The sequence below is a fragment of the Zalophus californianus genome, chromosome X (genome assembly GCF_009762305.2).
Source record: "Zalophus californianus isolate mZalCal1 chromosome X, mZalCal1.pri.v2, whole genome shotgun sequence".
In the NCBI taxonomy this organism is placed as follows: domain Eukaryota; kingdom Metazoa; phylum Chordata; class Mammalia; order Carnivora; family Otariidae; genus Zalophus; species Zalophus californianus.
In genome coordinates, this window is record NC_045612.1 from 63,708,776 (window position 1) to 63,735,866 (window position 27,091).

Genomic DNA, 27,091 nt, shown 5'->3' on the forward strand with positions numbered 1-27,091 from the left:
TAAAAACAAGGTTTTCACAGGAAACATGATGACAATAAATTCATATATTTCAATAATCACTCTCAACGTGAACGGCCTAAATGCTCCCATAAAATGGCACAGGGTTGCAGATTGGATAAAAAGACAGGACCCATCCATATGCTGTCTACAAGAGACTCATTTTGAACCTAAAGATACATCCAGACTGAAAGTGAAGGGATCGAGATCCATCTTCCATGCCAATGGACCTCAAAAGAAAGCTGAGGTAGCAATTCTTATATCAGACAAATTAGATTTTAAACTGTAGTTAGAGACACAGAAGACACTATATCATTCTTAAAGAGTCTATCCAACAAAAAGATCTAACAATTGTAAATATCTACACCCCCAAAAATGGGAGCAGCCATCTACATAAGCCAACTGTTAACCAAAATAGAGTCCTATTGATAACAATATGTCAATTGTAGGAGACCTCAATACTCTACTATCAGCAACAGACATAATCTAAGCAGAAAATGAACAAAGAAACAAGAGCTTTGAATGACACACTGAACCAGATGGATCTCATAGAAATATACAGAACATTCCACCTTAAAACAACAGAATACCCATTCTTCATGAGTACACATGGAACTTTCCCCAGAATAGACCACATACTGAGTCACAAATCAGGTCTCAACCGATACCAAAAGATTGAGATTATTCCCTGCATATCTCAGACCATAATGCTTTAAAACTGGAATTCAATCACAAGAAGAAATTTCAAAGAAATTCAAACACTTGGAAGCTAAAGAACACTCTGCTCAAGGATGTTTGGGTCAACCAGGAAATCAAAGAAAAACTTCAACAATTCATAGAAACCAATGAGAATGAAAACACATCAGTCCAAAACCTATGGGATACTGAAAGGTGATCCTAAGGGGGAAATACATAGCTATCGAAGCCTCACTCAAAAAAGTAGAAAAATCACGAATACAACTAATTTTACACTTTAAAGAACTAGAGAAAAAGCAACACATGATGCCTAAGGCACCATTAGAAGAGAAATAATAAAGATTAGAGCAGAAATCAATGAATTAGAAACCAGAAACTGATCAGATCAATGAAACTAGAAGCTAGTTCTTTGAATAAATTAATAAGATCAATAAAACACTGGCCAGACTTATCCAAAGAAAAGAGAAAGGACCCCCCAAAAATAAAATAATGAATGAAGGGGAGAAATCACAACTAACACCAAGGAAATAGAAACAATTTTAAAATTATTATCAACAACTATATGCCAATAAACTGAACAATCTGGAAGAAATGGATGACTTCTTAGAAACCTATAAGCTCCCATGACTGAAACAGGAAGAAACTGACAACCTGAATAGGGCAGTAACCAGTAACGAGATTGAAGCAGTGATCAAACCTTCCCAAAACCAGAGTCCAGGGCCTGATGCATTCCCTGGGGAATTCTAGCAAACATTCAAAGAAAACATAATACCCATTCTCTTGAAGCTGTTTCAAAAAAACAGAAACAGAAAGAAAGCTTCAAGACTTATTGTATAAGGCCAGGATTAGTTAATCCCCAAACCAGGCAAAAGACCCCATCTAAAAGGAGAATTTCGGGGGTGGGGGGAGGAGCAAGATGTCAGAGAAGTAGGAGACCTAAATTTCGTCTGGTCCCAGGAATTCAGCTAGAGAGGGATCAAAACATTCAGAACACCTACAAGTCAACAGGGGATCAAAGAAAAGAATAGCAGCACTCTCTGAACCGAAAAGCGACCACTTTCTGGAAGGTCTCTTCTGAGTTTTTCAGCGTATATATTTCGGGGGTCTTTGCTACCCTGTTAGCGTTTTGTTCTCTCATTCATCTATTCTCCTCTGGACAAAATGACAAGATGGAAAAAATCACCTCAAAAAAAAAAAAAAAGAACAAGAGGCAGTACAAAATGCCAGAGATCTAATCAATACAGACATTAGTAAGATGTCAGAACTAGAGTTCAGAATGACGATTATAAAGACACTAGCTGGGCTTGAAAAAAGCATGGAAGATATTAGAGAAACCATTTCTGGAGAAATAAAGGAACTGAAATCTAACCAAGTTGAAATCAAAAAGGCTATTAATGAGGTGCAATAAAAAATGGAGGCTATAACTGCTAGAATAAATGAGGCAGAAGAAAGAATTAGTGATATAGAAGACCAAATGATGGAAAACAAAGAAGCTGAGAAAAAAAGAGATAAACAATTACTGGAACACGAGGGCAGAATTAGAGAGATAAGTGATACCATAAGACAAAACAATATTAGAATAATTGGGATCCCAGAAGAAGAAGAAAGAGAGAGAGAGGAGCAGAAGGTATATTGGAGCAAATTATAGCAGAAAACTTCCCTGATTTGGGGAAGGAAACAGGCATCAAACTCCAGGAGGCAGAGAGAACCCCTTCTCAAAATCAATAAAAAATAGGTCAACACCCCAACATCTAATAGTAAATCTTACGAGTCTCAGAGACAAAGAGAAAATCCTGAAAGGAGCTAGGGACAAGGGATCTGTAATCTACAATGGTAGAAACATTAGATTGGCAACAGACCTATCCAAAGAGACCTGACAAGCCAGAAAGGACTGGCATGATATATTCACAGCACTAAATGGAAAAAAAATATGCAGCCAAGAATACTGTATCTGGCTAGGCTGTCACTGAAAATAGAAGGAGAGATAAAAAGTTTCCAGGACAAACAAAAACTAAAGGAATTTGCAAAGATGAAACCAGCCCTACAGGAAATATTGAAAGGGGTCCTCTAAGCAAATAGAGAGCCTCAAAGTAACATAGATCAGAAAGAAACACAGACAATATACAGTAACAGTTATCTTACAGGCAATACAATGGCACTAAATTCATATCTTTCAATAGTTACCCTGAATGTAAATGGCCTAAATGTCCCAATGAAAGGACACAGCTCTCAGATTGGATAAAAAAAAACAAGACCCATCAATATGCTGTCTGCAAGAGACTCATTTTAGACCTAAAGACATCCCCAGATTGAAAGTGAGGGGATGGAAAAACATTTACCATGCTAATGGACACCAAAAGAAAGCTGGGGTGGCAATCCTTATATCAGACAAATTAGATTTTAACGAAAGACTATAATAAGAGATGAGGAAGGATACTATATCCTACTTAAAGTGTCTATCCAACAAGAAGATCTAACAATTATAAATATCTATGCCCCTAACATGGGAGCAGGCACTTATATCAGCCAATTAATAACAAAAGCAAAGAAACACATTGACAAAAGTAAAATAATAGTGGGGGACATTAACATCCCCCTCACTGAAATGGACAGATGATCTAAGCAAAAGATCAACAAGGAAATAAAGACTTTAAATGACAAACTGGAGCAGATGGACTTCCAGGATATATTCAGAACATTCCATCCCAAAGCAATAGAATACACATTTTTATCTAGTGCCGATGGAACATTCTCCAGAATAGATCACAGCCTAGGTTACAAATCAGGTCTCAAATTTGTACCAGAAGAATGGGATTATTCCCGGCATATTTTTGGACCACAATACTTTGAAACTAGAACTCAATCACAAGAGGAAAGTCAGAAAGAACTAAAATACATGGAGGCTAAAGAGCATCTTAGTAAAGAATGAATGGGTCAACCAGGAAATTAAGGAAGAATTAAAACAATTCATGGAAACAAATGAAAATGAAAACACAACTGTTCAAAATCTTTGTGAGGCAGCAAAAAGAAGTTCTAAGAGGAAAGTATAGAGCAATACAAACCTTTCTCAAGAAGCAAGAAAGTTCTCAAATACACAACCTAACCCTACATCTAAAGGAGCTGGAGAAAAAAGAGCAAATAAAGCCTAAACCCAGCAGGAGAAGAGAAATAATAAAGATCAGAGCAGAAATCAATGAAATAGAAACCAAGTGTACAGTAGAACACATCAATGAAACTAGGAGCTTGTCTTTGAAAGAATTAATAAGATTGAGAAACACCTGGCAGACTTATCAAAAAGAAAAGAGAAATGATGCAAAAACTAAAATCATGAATGAAAGAGGAGAAATCACAACCAACACCAAAGAAATATAAACAATTATAAGAAAATATTATGAGCAAATATATGCCAGCAAATTAGATAATCTGGAAGAAATGGATGCATTCCAAGAGATGTATCAACTACCAAAACTGAACCAGGAAAAATAGAAAACCTGAACAGACTTAAACCACTAAGGAAATTGAAGCAGTCATCAAAAATCTCCCAACAAACAAGAGCCCAGGGCCAGATGGATTCCCAGGGGAATTCTACCAAACATTTAAAGAATTGATACCTATTCTTCTGAAACTGTTCCAAAAAATAGAAATGGAAGGAAAACTTCCAAACTCGTTTTATGAAGCCATCATTACCATGATCCCAAAACCAAACAAAGGCCCCATCAAAAAGGAGAATTACAGGCCCATGTCCCTGATGACCATGGATGCAAAAATTCTCACCAAAATACTAGCCAATAGGATCCAACAGTACTTTAAAGGATTATTCACCATGACCAAGTAGGATTTATTCCTGGGCTGCAAGGTTGGTTCAACATCGGCAATTCAACCACTGTGTTAAAATACATTAATAAAAGAAAGAAGAAGAACCATATGATCCTCTCAATAGATGCCCAAAAAGCATTTGACAAAGTAGAGCATCCTTTCTTGATCAAAACTTTTCGGAGTATAGGGACAAAGGGTACATACCTCAATATCATAAAAGCCATCTATGAAAACCCCACAGGGAATATCGTTCTCAATGGGGAAAAACAGAGATTTCCCCCTAAGGTCAGGAACACAGCAAGGACATCCAGTATCACCACTGATATTCAACATAGTACTATAAGTCTTAGCCACAGCAGTCAGACATCAAAAAGAAATAAAAGGCATACTAATTGGTAAAGAAGTCAAACTCTCATTCTTTGCAGATGATATGATACTTTATGTGGAAAACCCAAAAGACTCCACCCCAAAACTGCTAGAACTCATACAGGAATTCAGTAAAGTGGAAGAATATAAAATCAATGCCAAGAAATCAGTGGCTTTCCTATAAACCAACAACAAGACAGAGGAAAGAGAAATTAAGGAGTCAATCCCATTTACAGTTGCTCGGAGACCATAAGATACCTAGGAATAAATTGAACCAAAGAGGCAAAGAATCTGTACTCAGAAAACTATAAAATACTCATGAAAGAAATTGAGAAGACACAAAGAAATGGAAAAAACGTTCCATGCTCATGAATTGGAAGAATATTGTTAAGACGTCAATGCTACCTAGAGCAATATACATTTAATGCAATCTCTATCAAAATACCATCCACTTTTTTCAAAGAAATGGAACAAATAATCCTAAAATTTGTATGGAACCAGAAAAGACACCGAATAGCCAGAGGAATGTTGAAAAAGAAAAGCAAAGCTGGTGGCATCACAATTCCAGACTTCAAGCTCTATTACAAAGCTGTAATCATAAAGACAGCATGGTACTGGCACAAAAACAGACACATAGATCAATGGAACAGAATAGATAGCCCAGAAATGGACCCTCAACTCTATGGTCAACTAATCTTTGACAAAGCAAGAAAGAATGTCCACTGGAAAAAAAGACACTCTCTTCAACAAATGGTGTTGGGAAAATTGGACAGCCACATACAGAAGAATAAAACTGCACCATTTCCTTTCACCACACACAAAAATAGACTCCAAATGGTTGAAAGACTTAAATATGAGAGAGGAGTCCATCAAAATCCTAAAGGAGAACAGAGGTAGCAACCTCTTTGACCTCAGCCGCAGGAACTGCTTCCTAGAAACATCGCAAAGTCAAGGGGAACAAGAGCAAAAATGAATTGTTGGGATTTCATCAAGATGAAAAGCTTTTGCACAGCAAAAGAAACGTTAACAAAACCAAAGGACAAGCGACAGAATGGGAGAAAATATTTGCAAATGACATATCAGATAAAGGGCTAGTATGCAAAATCTATAAAGAACTTATCAAACTCAACACGCTAAGAACAAATGATCCAATCAAGAAAAAGGCAGAAGACATGAACAGACATTTTTCCAAAGAAGACATCCAAATGGCCAATAGACACATGAAAAAGTGCTCAACATCACTCGGCATCAGGGAAATCCCAATCAAAACCTCAATGAGATACCACCTCACACCAGTCAGAGTGGCTAAAATTAACAAGTCAGGAAATGACAGATGTTGGCGGGGATGTGGAGAAAGGGGAACCCTCCTACACTGTTGGTGGGAATGCAAGCTGGTGCAGCCACTATGGAAAACAGTACAGAAGTTCTTCAAAAAGTTGAAAATAGAGCTACCATATGGCCCAGCAATTGCTCTACTGGGTATTTACCGCAAAGATATAAATGTAGGGATCAGAAGGGGTATGTGCACCCTGATGTTTACAGCAGCATTGGCCACAATAGCCAAACTGTGGAAAGAGCCAAGATGTCCCTCGACAGATGAATGGATAAACAAGAGGTGGTATATATACAATGGAATATTATGCAGCCATCAAAAGGAATGAAATCTTGCCATTTGCAATGACATGGATGGAACTGGAGGGAATTATGCTGAGCAAAATAAGTCAATCAGAGAAAGATATGTATCATATGATCTCACTGATATGAGGAATTTTTAATCTCAGGAATCAAACTGAGTGTTGCTGGAGTGGTGGTGGGTGGGAGGGATCGGGTGGCTGGGTGAGAGATATTAGGGAGGGTATGTTCTATTGTGAACCCTGTGAATTGTGTAGGACTGTTGAATCACATACCTGTACCTCTGAAACAAATAATACATTATATGTGAGAAAAAAAAAGAAGATAGTAGGAAGGGAAAAATGCAGGGGAGAATCGGAGGGGGAGACGAACCCTGAGATACAATGGACTCTGAAAAACAAACTGAGGGTTCTAGAGGGGAGGGGGTGGGAGGATGTGTTGGCCTGGTGATGGGTATTAAAGAGGGCACATATTGAATAGATAACTGGGTGTTATACACAAACAATGAATCATGGAACACTACTTCAAAAACTAATGATGTAAGGTATGGTGATTAACATAACATAATAAAATAAAATTTAAAAAAAGGAGAATTTCAGACCAATATCCCTGATGAATATGGGTTCCAAAATCCTCAACAAAATCCTAGCTAATAGGATTCAACAATACATTAACAGGTTCATCCACACGACCAAATGGGATTTATCCCTGGGATGCAAGAGTGGTTCAGCATTCTCAAATCATTCAACGTGATAGAACACATTAATAAGAGAAGATAGAAGAACCATATGGCCTTTTGAATTGATGCAGATAAAGCATTTGACAGAATACAGCATCCTTTCCTGATTAAAACTTCGGATTATAGGGATAGAGGGAACATTCCTCAAGTTCATAAAATCCATCTGTGAAAAACCCACAGCTAATATCATCCTCAATGGGGAAAAGCTGAGAGCCTTTCCCTTAAGATCAGGAACACGACAAGGATGCCCACTCTCACCACTATTGTTCAACATAGGACTAGAAGTCCTAGCAACAGCAATCAGACAACAAAAAGAAATAAAAGTATTCAAATTGGTAGAGAAGTCAAACTCTCTCTCTTCAGAGATGACAAGATACTTTATGTAGAAAACCCAAAAGACTCCACCCCCAAATTACTAGAACTCATATAGCAATTCAGTAATGTGGTAAGATACAAAATCAATGCACAGAAATCAGTTGCTTTCTTATACACTAACAATGCAACTCTAGAAAGAGAAATTAGAGAATCAACTCTATTTACAATAGCACCAAAAACCATAAGATACCTCAGAATAAACCTAACCAAAGTGGTAAAGGATCTATACTGTAGGAACTACAGAACACCCATGAAAGAAACTGAACAAGACACAAAAAGATGGAAAAACATTCCATGCTCATGGAGCAGAAGAATAAACATTGTTAAAATTTCTATGCCATGGGCGGAGCAAGATGGCGGAGGAGTAGGAGACCTGGATTTCGTCTGGTCTCAGGAATTCAGCTGAATATGGATCAAACCATCCTGAACACCTACGAACTCAACAGGAGATCGAGGAAAAGAATGGCAACAACTCCTTGAACAGAAAAGCAACCACTTAGTGGAAGGTAGGACGTGTGGAGAAGTGAATCCGAGGCGATATTCGGGAGGATAGACGGCGGGGGAGGGGACCTCCGTCGACCGCTTCTGGCAAGTGATAGAGACGCGGAGCACAAAATCGGAAATTTTAGAAGTCGGCTCCGCTTAGGGACGTTGCTCCAGTGGCTAAGCGGCGGGTGGAACCCTCGCGGGACAGTGTGGTCTCGGGACCCTCAGGGTCACAGAAAGACCAGGGGTGCCTGAGTGCGGCAGGGCTCCCAGGTATCGGAGCGGGGAAGCCGGTTGCAGAGATGGAGCCGAGGCGCCGGCTCTCAGCTCGGGGTTGCCATAAACTGTGATCCGTGGCACAGTCGGGCCATTGCTCCTCCAGCAGGGACCCAACAAGCGGCAGAGTTGGGGAGACTCCCTTCCTCCCCCCAGAGGAGGGGCGTGGGAGTGCACTGCAGGGATCTGCTGGGTTTGGAGACTCCACACGGGGTCGGGTGCCAGAGATAGAAACGCTCGGTCACAGGCCCGGTGAGCACGGAGTGTGGCCGGAGACTGGGGAGATGGGAGTGATTGACTGCTTTTCTCTGGGGGCGCACTGAGGAGCGGGGCCCCATGTTCTCGGCTCCTCTGGGCGGAGATTGGGAGGACACCATTTTCACTCTCGTCCTCCAAAGTTGTACCGAGAGCTTACAGGGAACAAAAGCTCCCGAGAGCAAACCTGAGCAGATTGCTTAGCCCGAAGAGACAAGGGTGGGGCAATTACACCTCTGGCAAAGACATTTTGGAACCACGGCAACAAGCCCCTCCCCCAGAAGATCAGCAAGAACAGCCAGCCAAGACCAAGTTAACCGATCAATGAGAATGGGAGAACTCCAGCACTAGGGGAATACTGCACATAGAATTCATGGCTTTTTTACCATGATTCATTAGTCTTTCAAAGTTAATTTTTTTAACTGTTTTTTTTTGAAGTTTTCTTTTTCCCTTTTTCAACCAACATTTATCAATCCCCCTTTTTAATTTTTTATTGTTATGTTAATCAACATACATTACATCATTAGTTTTTGATGTAGTGTTCCATGATTCATTGTTTGTGCATAACACCCAGTGCTCCACGCAGAACGTGCCCTCTTTAATACCCATCACCAGGCTAACCCATCCCCCCACCCCCCTCCCCTCTAGAAACCTCAGTTTGTTTTTCAGAGTCCATTGTCTCTCATGGTTCGTCTCCCCCTCCGACTTACTCCCCTTCATTCTTCCCTTCTTGCTATCTTTTCTTTTTTTTTCTTAACATATATTGCATTATTTGTTTCAGAAGTACAGATCTGTGATTCAACAGTCTTGCAAAATTCACGGTGCTCACCATAGCACATACCCTCCCCAATGTCTATCACCCAGCCACCCCATCCCTCCCACCCCCCACCACTCCAGCAACACTCAGTTTGTTTCCTGAGGTTAAAAATTCCTCATATCAGCGAGGTCATATGATACATGTCTTTCTCTGATTGACTTATTTCACTCAGCATAACACCCTCCATTTCCATCCACGTCATTGCAAATGGCAAGATCTCATTCCTTTTGATGGCTGCATAATATTCCATTGTGTATATATACCACTTCTTCTTTATCCATTCATCTGTCGATGGACATCTTGGCTCTTTCCACAGTTTGGCTATTGTGGACATTGCTGCTATAGACATTGGGGTGCACGTACCCCTTTGGATCCCTACATTTGTATCTTTGGGGTAAATACCCAGTAGTGCAATTGCTGGATCGTATGGTAGCTCTATTTTCTACTGTTTGAGGAACCTCCATACTGTTTTCCAGAGTGGTTGCACCAGCTTGCATTCCCACCAACAGTGTAGGAGGGTTCCCCTTTCTCCACATCCCCGCCAACATCTGTCGTTTCCTGACTTGTTAATTCTAGCCATTCTGACTGGTGTGAGGTGGTATCTCATTGAGGTTTTGATTTGGATTTCCCTGATGCCGAGCGATGTTGAGCACTTTTTCAAGTGTCTGTTGGCCATTGGATGTCTTCTTTGGAAAAATGTCTGTTCATGTCTTCTGCCCATTTCTTGATTGGATTATTTGTTCTTTGGGTGTTGAGTTTGATAAGTTCTTTATAGATTTTGCATACTAGCCCTTTATCTGATATGTCATTTGCAAATATTTTCTCCCATTCTGTCGGTTGTCTTTTGGTTTTGTGGACTATTTTGCTGTGCAAAAGCTTTTCATCTTGATGAAATCCCAACAGTTCATTTTTACCCTTGCTTCCCTTGCCTTTGGCGATGTTTCTAGGAAGAAAAAGAAACAAATTCTTAACTATAGAGAACAAATGGTGGGTACCAGAGGGGAGGTTGGTGGGGAGATGGTTTAAATAGGTGATGGGGACTAGGGAGTGCAGTTGTTGTGATGAGCACCAGGTATTGTATGGAATTGTTGAATCATTATATTGTACACTTGAAACTGATATTACACTGGATTTTAAGTAACCAGAAATTAAATAAAACTAATTGCATAGAATTTAGATAAACAACACAAAAATATAAAATAAAAAAACACTTCAAAAATGAAAAAAATAAAGTCAGTGAAGTAAGCTTGTGGTTACATGGGTTAGTTTTCAAATCTAGGCCCACACTTTGAGAAACATTCAGGGAGAGTTTAATTAAAAGCTTTGTTTCTTCCTCACTATCTGGTTTTTCCTTACCTTTGTGAAATTTATTCCAGAGAGGATGGGCCAGAGAGCACAGAGTTTACATGAAGGCATTGTTCTCTCACTGCTAACACAGCATAAGTTTCTGATATAAAATTTGGTTGCCAGGTTACTGCTCATGCTTTAGCAACTACAGAACCATGATTTTGATACATGGCAATTTATAAGGTGGGCAAGTGTGAAATGCTAAAAGACGTGAACAGGTGTTCTGTTTTAAGTTTAGAGTGCAGCAAAATTCTGGCAATGACTTTATTTTTTCAGTAAATTTCACCAGCCCATGGTATAGCATACTAAGTCATAAAGTACAAATCCAAGTAATGTAATACCTTTCCTAAGTTACAAAACTTTGGCAAATTAATACAGTACTTTTTAAGACAATAAAATCCTTTTGCTGTTGTTGAAGTCATATATTATTTCAATGATAATTTTCATTTCAAAAATGTCATTTAAGTAGCAAGACAAAACATTATGGTTTTCAATGGTGCTTTATAGCAGAGCAAGTTATTTTATACAAATTAATATGTCTTTGGGGGGCTACAATGAAGGTATATCAGGAAGACCCTAGGCTTGTCTCGTCCCTCAAACACAGCTAGATAACTACCAAATCGTTGTGAATACACAAGAAATTGACCTGAGGACTGATGGAACAACTGCACAACTGTAGGGAGACAAGAGGCCACATTGAGGAAATTAGGAAGTGTGGAGACAGGATTTGAGGGCGAAACGGATCATGGGTGCTGCAGAGGGGAGGGAGTCCTGGTCCTGGAAAAAGGCAAGAGAGAGTGGAGCACACAGAGATATGCCCAAGGAGAACACTTCCCCAAAGCCATTGGCTGGGAAAATGAGAAGGGCTGATTTTTATGGGCTTTTGCAACCAACACGGCTCAAAGACTGGAGTTTTAAAAGTCCATGGGATTTGCTAGGATAGAGACCTGAGGCACTGCCCTACTATTCCTGGAGAGAATGCAGGCAAGCAACCTGGGGGCAGATGGTGGGATCTGAGAATCATATAAGACACACGGAGACAGTTCCCTCTTTGTGGAACGCATCTATGAGAGGTAACATTGCCTCTCTGAGGATAAAGGAGATGGCAGGTGCCATTCCACACCCCAAAATCTCAGGACAGGTGTGGGGACGTCTTCTGAGGTTGGCTAACCCAGACACTGGCAGTTTGGCCTGCTTTGATCCCAATCACATGACCCTGTGCTCTGGCAAAACTGCCCTTCTGGCTCAAAACTGCATCAGTCCCAGCACAGCAAGACCCTCCCCAAAAAGGCCACTGCAGGTCCCCAACACAGCAGGTCACTAAATTTTGGAGTTTTAAAGTCATCAGGCTTGGCTGGGATAGAGACCAAAGTTCACTGTGCTGCTCTAGGGAGGCAAGGAACCTGAAGACAGTGTGAAAACAGCGATCTGAAAAATGCCTGGGACACATGAGGGGAAATTATTTGCTCTTTTGGGAAAGCTTTGTGAGAGCAGCAAGCATGGACTCCCCTCTCCATGGATAAAAGAGCTGGCTGGCAACATTTGCCTCCCCTGTGCCTCAGCATAAACCAACTTCAGTAAACAGCATAGCACCAACACTGGCTGCCTAACTTATTTACACCAATCCCACCCCCTGCTCTCTGCTGGTACTGCTTTCCTCAGGCAAGTGTGTCTAAAGAGCAGCAAAGCGGGCTGCTTCCCCAAGAGACCAGCACAAAACCCTACATGCCCCACATCTAGGGACCATAGAGTTCTGCATATCTTCAGTTCTAGTGGAAGTAGCATCAGGTCTCATGTAACAAGCAGACTAGAACACATCTGTTTAAAACTTGCAAACTCTGACCAAAGTCCAAACACAGCACACTAGCAAGTAAGGAGAATTTCTGCAGACAACTGACCTGAAAGATAGAGCAGCCAAAACACAGCAGCAGAGTGCATGCAATGCACACCAGTGACACTCCCTGAAGTGCCAGGCCCTAGACATTATATGATCTCTTTTTCATAAAACCATTACTCTTAGGAACAGGAAACATCAGAGGATTTTCTAACACACAGAGGAAGACAGAGACATAAACAAAATGCCAAAATGGAGGAATTCAACCCAAAAGTAAGAACAAGGAAAAGTCACAGGCAGAGATCTAATCAAAGCAGATATAAGTAGTATGCCTGGAGCACCTGGTTGGCTCAGTGAGTTGAGCATCTGACTCTTGGTTCCAGCTCAGGTAACGATCTTGTGGTCATGAGATCAAACTCCATGTCAGGCTCCATGCTCAGTGGGGAATCTGCTTGAGGATTCTCTCCCGCTCTCTCTACCCTTCCCCCTGCTCACTCACTCTCTCATAAATAAATAAATAAAAGCCTATTGTCTTGTTTTATGATAATTAAGTCATTTATAATATTTTGACTTTTGTCTTTAGAATTAACCACTATCTCTCTAATCTTATCCAAGATAATTATTAGGAGAGGATAAAGTTTAAGATAGGAGTGTAGGAAGACCTTGATCTCACCTTGTCCCACAGCACAGAGTCTGTTTCAGATTCTATCTCCCTCTCCCTCCCACTCTGCTCCTTCTCCCACTCACACTTTCTCTCTCTCTCACTCTCTTTCTCTCACATACACACTCTAAAATAAATAAATAAATAAATAAACAAACAAACAAACAAATAAATAAATCAGTACTCTGAAAACTATAGAATGCTTATGAAAGAAATTAAAGATGACACAAGGAGGGTGCCTGGGTGGCTCAGTTGGTTAAGCGACTGCCTTCGGCTCAGGTCATGATCCTGGAGTCCCGGGATCGAGTCCCGCATCGGGCTTCCTGCTCAGCGGGGAGTCTGCTTCTCCCTCTGACCCTCTTCCCTCTCATGCTTTCTATCTCTCATTCTCTCTCTCTCTCAAATAAATAAATAAAATCTTAAAAAAAAAAAGATGACACAAGGAGATGGAAAAACATTCCTTGCTCGTGGATTGGAAGAATAAATATTGCCAAAATGTTCATACTACCCAAAGCAATCTACACATTTAATGCAATCCCTATCAAAATACCAACAGCATTTTTCAAAGAGTTAAAGCAAACAATCCTAAAATTTGTATGGAACCACAAAAATTGAATAAACAAAACAATTTTGAAAAAGAAAAACAAACCTGGAAGCATCACAATTTGGACTTCAAATTATATTACAAAATCATAGTGATCAAGACAGTATGGTACAGCACAAAAACAGACACATAGATCATTGGAACAGAATAGAAAACCCAGAAACCAACCTACAGCTATATGGGCAACTAATCTTCAACAAAGCAGGAAAGAATATCCAATGAGAAAAAGTCTCTTCAACAATGGTGTTGGGAAAACTGAACAGCAACATGCAGAAGAATGAAAGCGGACCACTTACTTACACCATATTCAAAAAATAAATTCAAAATGGATGAAAGAGCTAAGTGTGAGACAGGAAACCATCAAAATCCTAGAGGATAACATATGTGGTAACCTCTTTAACATTGGCCTTAGCAACTTTTTACTGGATACATTTCCTGAGGGAAAGGAAACAAAAGCAAAAATGAACTATTGGGACTTCATGAAGATAAAATCTTCTGCACAGCTAAGGAAACAATCAACAAAACTGAAAGGCAACCTTTGGAATGGGAGAAGATATTTGCAAATGACATATCTGATAAGGGGTTAGTATCAAAAATATGTAAAGAACTTATACAAGTACACCCAAAAAATGAATAATACAGTTGAAAATTGGGCAGAAGTCATGAATAAACATTTTTCCAAAGAAGACATACAGATGGCTAACAGATAGATGAAAAGATGCTCAACATCATTCATCATGGGGGAAATACAAATCAAAAGTACAATGAGATATGACCTTACACATGTCAGAATGGTTAAAATTAACAACACAGAGAAGAATAGATGTCGAGGATGCAGAAAAAGGGGAACCCTCTTACACTTTTGGTGGGAATGAAAACTTGTGTAGCCACTTTAGAAAACAGTATAGAGGTTCCTCAAAAAGTTAAAAATAAGTGAGGCCACCCCAGGCGGCAGTGACAAGAAGAAGGATTCACTGGGGACCACGGGGTCGCCAGCATATCTCATTATCAAGAGAAAAATGTGGTCTTCAAGATATGCGATTTCTTGAAAATTTGAAGACTATGATCATGAAACAAGTGAACATACTTTTCCCAAATGTAGAGAAAGCATGCAGGACAACTTAAACCAAGTTCTCCAGAGATATGAGGAACTAAGTTGCTAAGGCATTAGGAACAGCAGCAGTCACAGCACTTGGCACTTAGTAGATGCTCATTCAGTATTGACAGGTGAATGAATGAGGAAGCAAGCATGTCAAGTTATGCAACTAAGCGCTCATTTCTAGATTTGACCGTGGCTCACTATTAACCTGCATGCAAAACAGTGAAATAAGTGAAAACATTTGTGTACAGAAATACGGTGGATCCAGTAAATGAAGAGGTCTGAAAAACTGATGGTTGAAGACCAGTTTCAATTATGAGATCATAAGAGGAGTGAAGTGTGGATGGTATGAGCCAAATCTTAAGAGGCAGTGGTCTGATTTTAAATCCTGCTTTTTGGGGCTCCTGAAAAATAGAGGAGGAGTATGGACCCTATTCCAACTGTCACCAGAATTAAGCTGGATATCTACCAGACCACTCTGAACACCCATGAAATCAGCCTGAGATGTAAGAAGATAGATCTGGATCTCTACAAACAGAATATCACAGGCAGTTGTTTTGAGGTACGAAGTAGGGAGCTGTGATTCCTCAGGCAGATATCGGAGGATAAACGGAAGAGGGAGGGAGCCGAGGCTTTGGGATAGTGATAGCCTCCTGCGCTGAGGATGGGGCACAGAATTGCAGGCGGGTAGCAGCAGGGAAAGGTCTTTAGGGCAGCCCCCGGGATGGAAAACTGAAGCAGTGGGGCCATGCGTGCAATCGGGGGGAGGCTGGCGGTTTTAGAAGCACAAAGGGCAGAGACATGCCCTGACCTGGAGGTGAGGACTGGGTGTGCTGTTGGGGGTGCACAACCCAGGACGCTGCAGTTTATACCAAAACAGAGAGAAATGGAGAGAGTGTGGCCTGGAGAGCTCACTGAAGAACAGACTGTGATCTCTCTGCTCTGAGGCAGAGAGTAGGAAATGGTTTGTTCTGCTCTGACTCTCCGAAGAGATGTGGAAAGCCACCAGGGAAACACTCCAGAGAACAAAAGCCGGAAAAAACCGGTTTTCATTGAGCCCATCCCCTGCCACAGGGGGCAGGGCAACTCTGTCCAAACAGGGTTGCCGAAGTAACAGTGCAGCAGGTCCCTTCCCCAGAGGACAGGCTGGGAAACAAGAGGAAAGCAACCCTAAGGTCCCTAGAAAACACGTGCATCTTGCTTCAGTTGTGGTCCATAATTTAGACTATAAAGTCCCTCAAGCATCCCTCAACAGAATGACAAGGACGAGGAACCCCCAAAATAGGAAAGATTCAGAGACTATGACTTATGCCTCAGATTTACAAATGGATACAGATATAACCAAGATGTTGGAGATGGAATTCAGAGTAGCAATTGCGAAGACAATAGCTAGAATGGAGAAATCGATTAATGGTAACATAGAGTCTCTAAGGGCAGTAATGAAAGCTGAATTGGCAGAACTTAAAAATGCTATCAATGAGATCGAATCTAATCTAGATAATCTAACAGCTAGGGTAAGTGAGGCAGGAAGAACGAATTAGTGACCCAGAAGACCAATTAAAAGATAAAAAGGGAAGAGAGGAGGCCAGGGAAAAACAACTCAGAATCCATGAAAATAGAATCAGAGAAATAAGTGACACCATGAAACGTTCCAATGTCAGAATTATTGGAATTCCTGAGGGGGTGGGGAAAGAGAGAGGACTAGAAGATATATTTGAGCAAATCGTAGCTGAGAACTTCCCTAATCTGGGGAACAAAACAAACATTCGTGTCCTAGAGGCAGAGAGGACCTCTCCCAAGATCAAGGAAAATAAGCCAACACCCCAGCATGTAATAGGAAACCATCTTAAGGGCAGATCAGGGGAAGAGACTCCTGACGTACAGAGGGAGGAACATCAGAATAACGTCAGACCCATCCACAGAGACCTGGCAAGCCAGAAAGGCTTGGCAAGACATATTCAGGGTAATAAACGAGAAGAACATGCAGCCAAGAATACTTTATCTGACAAGGCTGTCATTTAAAATGGATGGAGAGATGCAAAGGTTCCCAGACCGGCAGAAACTGGAAGAATAGGTGAACACTAAACTGGCCGGGCGGAAAATATTAAGAGGGGTTCTATAAAAGGAGATAGACCCCAAAAGTGATACACCACACAAATTTACAGGGACAATCTATAAAAACAAGGTCTTCACAGGCAACATGATGACAACAAATTCATATCTTTCAATAATCACTCTCAACGTGAATGGCTTAAATGCTCCCATAAAATGGCACAAAGTTGAGATTAGATAAAAAGACAGGACCCATCCATATGCTGTCTACAAGAGACTCATTTTGAACCTAAAAATACATCCAGACTGAAGGTGAAGGGATGGAGATCCATCTTCCATGACAATGGACCTCAAAAGAAAGCTGGGGTAGCAATTTTTATGTCAGACAAATTAGATTTTAACCTAAAGACTGTAGTTAGAGACACAGAAGGACACTATATCATCCTTAAAGGGTCTATCCAATAACAAGATCTAACAATTGTAACTATCTACACCCCCAACATGGGAGCAGCCATCTACATAAGTCAACTGTTAACCAAAAAAAAAAAAAAAAAGAGTCTATTGATAACAATATGTTAACTGTACGAGACTTCAATACTCCACTCTCAGGAAGAGTCAGATCATCTAAGCAAAAAATCAACAAAGAAACAAGAACTGTGAATGACACATTTGACCAGATGGACCTCATAGATATATACAGAACATTCGACCCTAAAACAACAGAATACTCATTCTTCTCAGGTGCACACGGAACTTTCTCCAGAATAGACCATATATTGGGTCACAAAACGGGTCTCAACTGATACCAAAAGACAGAGATTATTCCCTGCATCTTCTCAGACCATAATGCTTTAAAACTGGAACTTCCAAGAAAAAATTTGGAAGAAATTTAAACACTTGGAAGCTAAAGACCACTCTGCTCAAGAATGTTTGGGTCAACCAGGAAATCAAAGAAGAACTTAAACAATTCATGGAAACCAATGAGAATGAAAACACATTGGTCTAAACCTATGGGATACTGCAAAGGTGGTCCTAAGGGGGAAATACATAGCCATCCTAGCCTCACTCAAAAAAAAAAAAAAGAAAAATCCCGAATTCACCAACTAACTCTACACCTTAAAGAACTAGAGAAAAAGCAACAAATGATGCCTAAGGCACGCATTAGAGGAGAAATAAGATTAGAGCAGAGATCAATAAATTAGAAACCAGAAACACAGTAGATCAGATCAACGAAACTAAAAGCTGGTTCTTTGAAAAAATTATTAAGATCAGTAAATCACTGGCCATACTTATCCAAAAGAAAAGAGAAAGGACTCAAAATAGTAAAATAATGAAGGAAGGGGAGAGTTTAAAACTAACACCAAGGAAATAGAAACAATTATTAAAATTATTATCAACAACTATATGCCAATAAATTATGCAATCTGGAAGAAATGGATGCATGCCTTCTTGGAAACCTATAAACTGCCAAGACTGAAACAGGAAGAAATTGACAGCCTGAATAGGCCAATAACCAGTAACGAGATTGAAGCAGTGATCAAAAACCTCCCTAAAAACAAGAGTCCAGGGCGTGATGGATTCCCTAGGGAAATCTACAAAACATTCAAAGAAGAAATAGTACCTATTTTCCTGAAGCTGTTTCAAAAAATAGAAACAGAAAGAAAGCTTCCAGACTCATTGTATGAGGCCAGCATTACCTTAATCCCCAAACCAGGCAAAGGCCCCATCAAAAAGAATTTCAGACCAATATCCCTGATGAATACGGATTCCAAGATCCTCAACAAAATCCCAGTAAAAGAATCATCCACCACGACCAAGTGGGATTTATCCCCGGGATGCAAGCGTGTTTCATAATTCACAAATCAATGTGATAGAACACATCAATAAGAGAAGTGAGAAGAAACATACGGCCCTCTCAATTGATTCAGAAAAAGCATTTGACAAAACACAGCATCCTTTCCTGATTAAAACTCTTCAGAGTATAGGGATAGAGGGGACATTCCTCAAGTTCATAAAATCCATCTGTGAAAAACCCACAGCGAATATCATCCTCAATGGGGAAAAGCTGAGAGCCTTTCCCTTAAGATCAAGAACAGATCAAGGATGCCCACTCTCACCACTATTGTTCAACATAGGACTAGAAGTCCTAGAAACAGCAATCAGACAATAAGAAAAATAGAATGTATTCAAAGTTGCAAAGAAGAAATCAAACTCTCTCCTTCACAAATGACATGATACTTTATGTGGAAAACCCAATGGACTCCACCCCCAAATTACTAGAACTCATACAGCAATTCAGTAATGTGGCAGGATACAAAATCAGTGCACAGAAATCAGTTGTTTTCTTATACACTAACAATGCAACTGTAGAAAGAGAAATTAGAGAATCAATTCCATTTACAATAGCACCAAAAACCATAAGATACCTCAGAATAAACCTAACCAAAGAGGTAAAGGATCTATACTCTAGGAAGTACAGAACACTCATGAAAGAAATTGAAGAAGACACAAAAAGATGGAAAAATATTCCATGCTCATGGATCGGAAGAATAAACATTGTTAAAATGTCTATGCTACCCAGAGCAATCTATACTTTCAACTCCATCCTGATCAAAATTCCAATGACTTTTTTCAAAGTGCTGGCACAAACAATCCTAAAATTTGTATGGAATCAGAAAAGACCCTGAATAGCCAAGGAAATGTTGAAAAAGAAAAACAAAGCTGGGGGCATCACTTTGCCCGATTTCAAGCTATATTACAAAGCTGTGATCACCAAGACAGCATGGTACTGGCACAAAAACAAACATAGACCAATGGAACAGAATAAAGATCCCAGATATGGACCCTCAACTCTATGGTCAAATAATCTTTGTCAAAGCCAAGTGAAATATCCAATGGAAATAAGACAATCTCTTTAATAAATGGTGCTGGGAAAATTGGACAGCTATACACAGAAGAATGAAACTTGACCATTCTCTTACACCATACACAAAGATAAACTGAAAAAGGATGAAGACCTCAATGTGAGACAGGAATCCATCAAAATCCTAGAGAAGAACATAGGCAATAACCTCTTCGACATTGGCCACAGCAACCTCTTTCAAGATACATCTCCAAAGGCAGGTGAAACAAAAGCAAAAATGAAGTTTTGGGACTTCATCAAGATAAAAGGCTTCTGAGGGTGCCTGGGTGGTTCAGTCATTAAGTGTCTGCCTTCAGCTCAGGTCATGATCCCAGGGTCCTGGGATCGAGCCCTGCATTGGGCTCCCTGCTCAGAAGGAAACCTGCTTCTCCTTCTCCCACCCCCCCTGCTTGTGTTCCCTCTCTCGCTGTCTCTCTCTGTCAAATAAATAAATAAAATCTTAAAAAAAAAAGATAAAAATCTTCTGCAAGCAAAAGAAACGGTCAAGAAAACAAAGAGGCAACCCACAGAATTGTAGAGGATATTTTCAAATTACACTACACACAAAGGGCTGATATCCAAGATTTATAAAGAACGTCTCAAACTCAACACCCCAAAAAACAAATAATCAAGTCAAAAAATGGGCAAAAGACTTGAACAGACACTTCTCAAAAGAAGACATACAAATGAGTAAAAGACACGAAAAAACGTTCATCATTAGAAATCAGGGAAATTCACATCAAAACCACATTGAGATACCACCTTACACCAGTTAGAATGACAAAAATTGACAAGGCAAGAAACAACAAATGTTGAAGAAGTTGTGGAGAAAGGTTGTGGTGTAAGAGAAACTCTTAAACTATTGGTGGGAATGCAATTTGGTACCGGCACTTTGGAAAACAGTGTGGAGCTTCCTCAAAAAATTAAAAATAGAGCTATCCTATGACCCAGCAATTGCACTACTGGGTATTTACCCCAAAGACACAGATGTAGTGAAAAGAAGGGCCATATGCACCCCAATGTTCATAGAAGCAAAGTCCACAATAGCCAAACTGTGGAAGGAGCTGAGATGACCTTCAACAGAGGAATGGATAAAGATGTGATCCATATATACAATGGAATATGACTCAGCCATCAGAACTGATCAGTACCCAACTTTTACATCAACATGGATGGGACTGGAGGAGATTATGCTAAGTGAAATAAGTCAACCAGAGAAAGTCAATTATCATATAGTTTCACTTATTTGTGGAACATAAGGAATAGCATGGATGACATTAGGAGAAGAAAGGGAAAAATGAAGGGGGGAAATCTGAGGGAGAGGTGAACCATGATAGACTGTGGACTCTGAGAAACAAACTGAGGGTTTTAGAGGGGAGGGCATTCGGGAGATGTGTTAGTCCGATGATGGGTATTAAGGAGGGCATACTGCATGGAGCACTGCATACAAAACAATGAATCATGTATCACTACATCAAAAACTAATGATGTGTTGTATGGTGACTAATATAACATAATAAGATAAAATTTTAAAAAGGTTAAAATAGAACTACACTATGATCCAGCAATTGTACTACTAGGTATTTACCTAAATTATACAAAAATATTGATTTGAAGGGATATGTGCACCCTGATGTTTATAGCAGCATTATCAACAACAGTCAAACTATGAAAATAGCGCACTCGACTGATGAATGGATAAAAAAATAGTATGTATATATTCAACAGAATATATATCAGCCATGAAAAAGAATGAAATCTTGCCATTTGCAGTAATATGATGGAGCTAGAGTGTACTATGCTAAGTGAAATAAGTCAGTTAGAGAAAGACAAACACTGTATGATTTCACTCATGTGGAATTAAAAAAATGAAACTGTTGAACATAGGCAGGGGAAAGAGAAAGTGGCAAACCAGAAAACAGACTCTTAACTACAGAGAACAAACTGAGGGTTGCTGGAGGGGAGGTTGGTGGGGGTATGGGTTAAAGTTGGTTATGGGTATTAAGGAGGGCACTTGTGATGAGCACTGGGTGTTATTTGTAAGTGATCAACCACTAAAGTCTATTCCTGCAAGTAAAATTACACTATATGTTAACTAACTGGAATTGAAATAATAAAAACTTGAAAGGAAAAAAAATGGAAGAGGATGAGATCTCTCTCTCTGTCTCTGTCTTTCTCTCTGTCTGTCTCCATGTGCATGCTCCTTTAAATGACATGTGAGCACACAGTGGAAACGCAACTCATTAGATCCTGACCACGTTGTCCTCTTGATCTCAAACTTCTAGGCTCCAGACTGTGATAAAAAGAATGTCTCTAGGAGCGCCTGGGTGGCTCAGTCGGTTAGGCTTCTGCCTTCGACTCAGATCATGATCTTGGGGTCTTGAGATCAAGCCCCACATTAAAATCCCTGCTCAGTAAGAAGCCTGCTTCTCTCTCTCCCTCTGCCCATCCCCCATACTTGTGTCCTCTATCTCCTCTCTCTCTCAAATAAATAAATAAAATCTTAAAAAATTTTAAAAATCACAGCAGTTATAATACTATTTTTTTAAGATTTTATTTATTTATTTGAGAGAGAGAGAGCAAGAGCGAGTGAGAGAGAGAGAGAGAGAGAGAGAGAGCATGAGTGGTGGGGAGGGGCAGAGGGAGAGGGAGAAGCAGGCTCTCCATGGAGCAGAGAGCCTCACAGGCGGGGCTCAATCCCAGGATCCTAGGATCATGTCTGAGCCAAAGGCAGATGCTTAACTGACAGAACCAACCAGGTGTCCCTATACTTGCTGTGTTTTAAAAGTTATAGCACTGGGTGTTATATGCAACTAGTGAATAGTTGAACACTACATCAAAAACTAATGATGTACTACTATATGGTAGCTAACTGAAAATAGTAAAAAAAATTAAAAAAGAATAAAAATAAAAAGTTATTTTCAATTTTTAACTTCTTTATATATTTGTTCTTGCTCTCATCTTTTTATCTTTATCTTATTGAATATATGATATACATATTTTATTGAGTATATATAATATATGAACATATGCATAACATCTTTTTCCTTTTATATATCAATGGACAATTGGGTTGCTACCATATCTTAGCTATTTTAAATAATGCTGCAATAAACATAGGGTTCATATGCCTTTTTGAATTGGTGTTTTACTTTTCCTTGGTGAAATACCCAGTATTGCAATTACTGAATTACATTGTATTTCGATTTTTAATTTATGAGGAATCCCCATACTGTTTTCCACAGTGGCTGCACCAATTTACATTTCTACCAATAGTGCACAAGGGTTCCTTTTTTCTCCATATGCTTGACAACACTTGTTATGTCTTGTCTTTCTGATTCTAGGTGTTCTGGTATGTGTAAGGTAATGTCTCATTGTGGCTTTTATTTGTATTTTGCTGATGATTAGTGATGTTGAGCATTTTTTCATGTGTCTGTTGGCCCTCTGTATGTCTTCTGCCCATTTTTTAGTAGGATACTTGTACAGGGTTTTTTTGTTTGTTTGTTTTAACCCCTTATTGTCTATATCTTCTGCAAATATCATCTCCCATTTACTAGGTTGCTTTTTAATTTTGTTGATAGTTTCCTTTGCTATGGAAAGGCTTTTTATTTTGGTGTAGTCCCAATTGTATATTTTTGCTTTGTTACCCTTGCATGAGCAGACATATAAAAAAATGTTGCTAAGAATGATGTCTAAGAGATTACTGTCTTTGTCTTCTTGTAGGAATTTTATGTTTTCTGGCCTCACATTTAGGTCTTCAATCCAATTTGAGTTTACTCTAATGTATGGTGTAAGAAATTTGTCCAGTTTCATTCTTTTGCATGTCCAGATTTTCCAGAACCAATTATTGAGGAATCTTCTTTTCTCCATTGTATATTTATGCCCCTTTTATGATAGATTAATTGACCCAAAAATGTGGTTTTATTTCTGGGCTCCTTATTCTGTTACATTGTCCTATGTGTTCATTTTTTCTGATACTACCATGTTGTTTTTATTACTAAAGTTCTATAGTATATCTTGAAATCTGGAATTTTAATACCTTTAGCTTTGTTCTTTCTCAAGTTTGCTTTGACCATGTGAGTTATTTTGTGGTTCCATAAACATTTTAATAGTATTAGTTTTAGTTCTGTGAAAAATGCTGTTGATATTTTTTAATCTTTTTTTCAATTTTTTATTATGTTCAGTTAAGCAGCATACAGTACATAATAAGATATTTTTATTGAAACTGCATTGAATCTGTAGATTGTTTTTGGTACTATGGATATTTTAACAATATTAATTTTCCAAGCTATGAATATGGAATATATTTCTCTTTGTTCTTGTCATTTTCAATTTCTCTAATCAATGTTATATTTGTCAGGATACAGTTCTTTCACCTCTTTGTTAAGTTTACTTTTAGGTATTTTATTCTCTATGGTGCAACTGTAAGTGGAACTTTTTCCTTAATTTATTTTTCTGCTACTTTGTTATTAATCTATATAAGTACAATGGAACTTTGTGTATTTATAATCTATATAAGTACAATGGAACTTTGTGTATTTATATTTTATCCTCCCACTTTACTGGATTAATTCATTACTTCTAATAGTTTTTGGAGGGTACTTTAGGGTTTTCTGTAATGTCATATAATTTGGAAACAGTGAAAATTTTACTTATTCCTTACTAATTTGAAAGCCTTTTATTTATTTTTCTCGTCTGCTTGCTATGGCTAGGATTTGTAGCATTATGTTAAAGAAAAGATTCAAGAGTAGACATTCTTGTCTTGTTCCTTATCTTAAAGGAAAAGCTCTCTGTTTTTCATCATTGAATGTGTGGTTAACCATGGGTTTTTAAATATGGCCTTTATAATGTTGAGGCATGTTCCAGCTAAACCCACTTTTCTGAGAGTTCTTATCATGAACAGATGTTGAATTTTGTCAAATGTTTTTTTATGAATTTATTAAAATGATAGTAAGGTTTTTATACTGAATTTTGTTAAGATGATGTATCACATCGATTGATTTGCAAATACCAAGTCCTCCTTTCATCTTTAGAATATATCCCAGAGATCATGGTAAATGATTGTGTGAATGTATTGTTTGTGGTTTGCTAATATATTGTTGATGATTTTGTATCTATTTTCTTTTTTTATTATTATTTTATGCTAATCATCTATTTTCATCAGGTATATTGACCTATAGTTTTCACTTATTGCAATGTTTTTTTCTGTTTTTGGCTTTAGAGTACCGCTGGCCTAGTAAAATGTATTTGGGAGCTCCCTTTCCCCTTCATTTTTCTGGAGTAGTTTGAATAGAATGTGTATTAGCTCTTTTGTAAATGATTTGTAGAATTTACCTGTAAAATCAATGGTCCTAGAATTTTGTTTTTGGGAATTTTTTGATTACCAATTCAATTTTGTTACTAGTTATTTGTTCAGACTTTATTTCTTCCTGATTCAGTTTTCAAGACTGTATGTTTATAGGGATTTATGCCTTTCTTCTAGGTTGTCTAATTTATTGGCTTATAATTTTTTGTAGTAGTATCTCATTATTTGTATTTCTGTCATGTTGGTTTTTACTTCTTTTGTTTTGTGTTTTATTTTATTTCTTTGGATCATTTTCCTTTTGTTTTCTAGATGAATCTGGCTAAAGTTTTATCAAATTTGTTTGGCTTTTTAAAGAATGAGCTTTTGGTTTCATTGATTTTTTTAAAATTTTTTTTGTCTCTATTTCACTGGTTTCTGCTTTCTGATCTTTATTATCTCTTTCCTTCCAATAACCCTGGGTTTTGTTTGTTCTTCTTTCTATAGTTTCATTATGTGTAAGATTAGATTGTTATTTGAGATTTTTGTTTCTTGAGATAGGTCTTTATCCTATAAATTTCCCTCTTACAACAGTTGTTGCTGCATCCCCAAATTTTGGACCATTGTGTTATTTTTATTTATTTCTAAGAATTTTGTTATTGTCTCTTTGATTTCTTCGTTTCCCATTGCTTGTTTATTATAATGATGTTTAGCCTCCACGTGTTTGTGTTTTTGTCCAGTTTTTTTTCTTTTGATTAATTTTTGGTTTAAACTCTATGGTTGGAAAAAAATGCATCGTAGAATTTCAACCTTCTTAAATTTATTGAGACTTGTTGTGTGGCCTAACGTGATCTATTTTGGAGAATGTTTCATATGCACTTGCAAAGACTGTATTCTATTGTTTTTTGATAGAATTTTCTGTATATATCTGTTATGCTGATGTGGTGTAATGTGTCATTCAAAGACACTGTTTCCTTATTCATTTTCCACCTGGAGATTCATCCATTGATGTAAGTGGCTTGTTAAAGTCCTTTACTATTATTGTATTAATGCCAATTTCTTCGCTTATATCTGTCAATATTTGTTTTATGGATTTGGGTGCTCTATAGTTGAGCACATCAATATTTACAATTGTTATATATTCTTTTTGGGTTCACCCCTTTATCATTATGTAATGTACTTCTTTGTCTCTTGTTACAGTATCTGTTCTAGTCCATTTTGCCCGATATAAGCTTTTTTACCCCATATTTTTTGCTTCCATTTGCATGGACTATCTTCTCCCATTTTGTCTTGGTTTTTCATTCATTCTGTCACCCTATGTCTTTTGATTGGAGCATTTAGACCATTTATATTTAAAGTAAGTATTGATAGGTATGTACTTATTGCCATTTGGTTAATTGCTTTCCTGGTCTTTTAGATCTTCTCTTTTCCTTTTTTTCTTCTCTTGCTCTTTTTTGTGATTGATGAGTTTCCCTAGTGTTATATTTGTTGTTCTTTGTTTTTATTTTTTGTATATCTTTTATAGTTTTTTTTTTTTGTTTTATGATCACTATGAGGTTCTTATATACCATCCTAAGTATATAGTAGTCTATATTAAGTTTATGGTCACTTATGTTTGAATACATTGTAAAATAACTTATTTTTTGTTTCCCCCTCCACATTTTGTGTATATAGTGTCATAATTTACATACTTTTATGTATAATTTTCTTACTTCTAATTATGACATTTTCCACTTAAAGAAGTCCCTTTACAAAATTTTTATAAGGTTGATTTGGTGGTAATTAACTCCTTTAACTTTTGTTTGTCTGAGAACTCTTTATCTTTTTTCTGAGTTACTTTGTTGGGTAGGTTATTT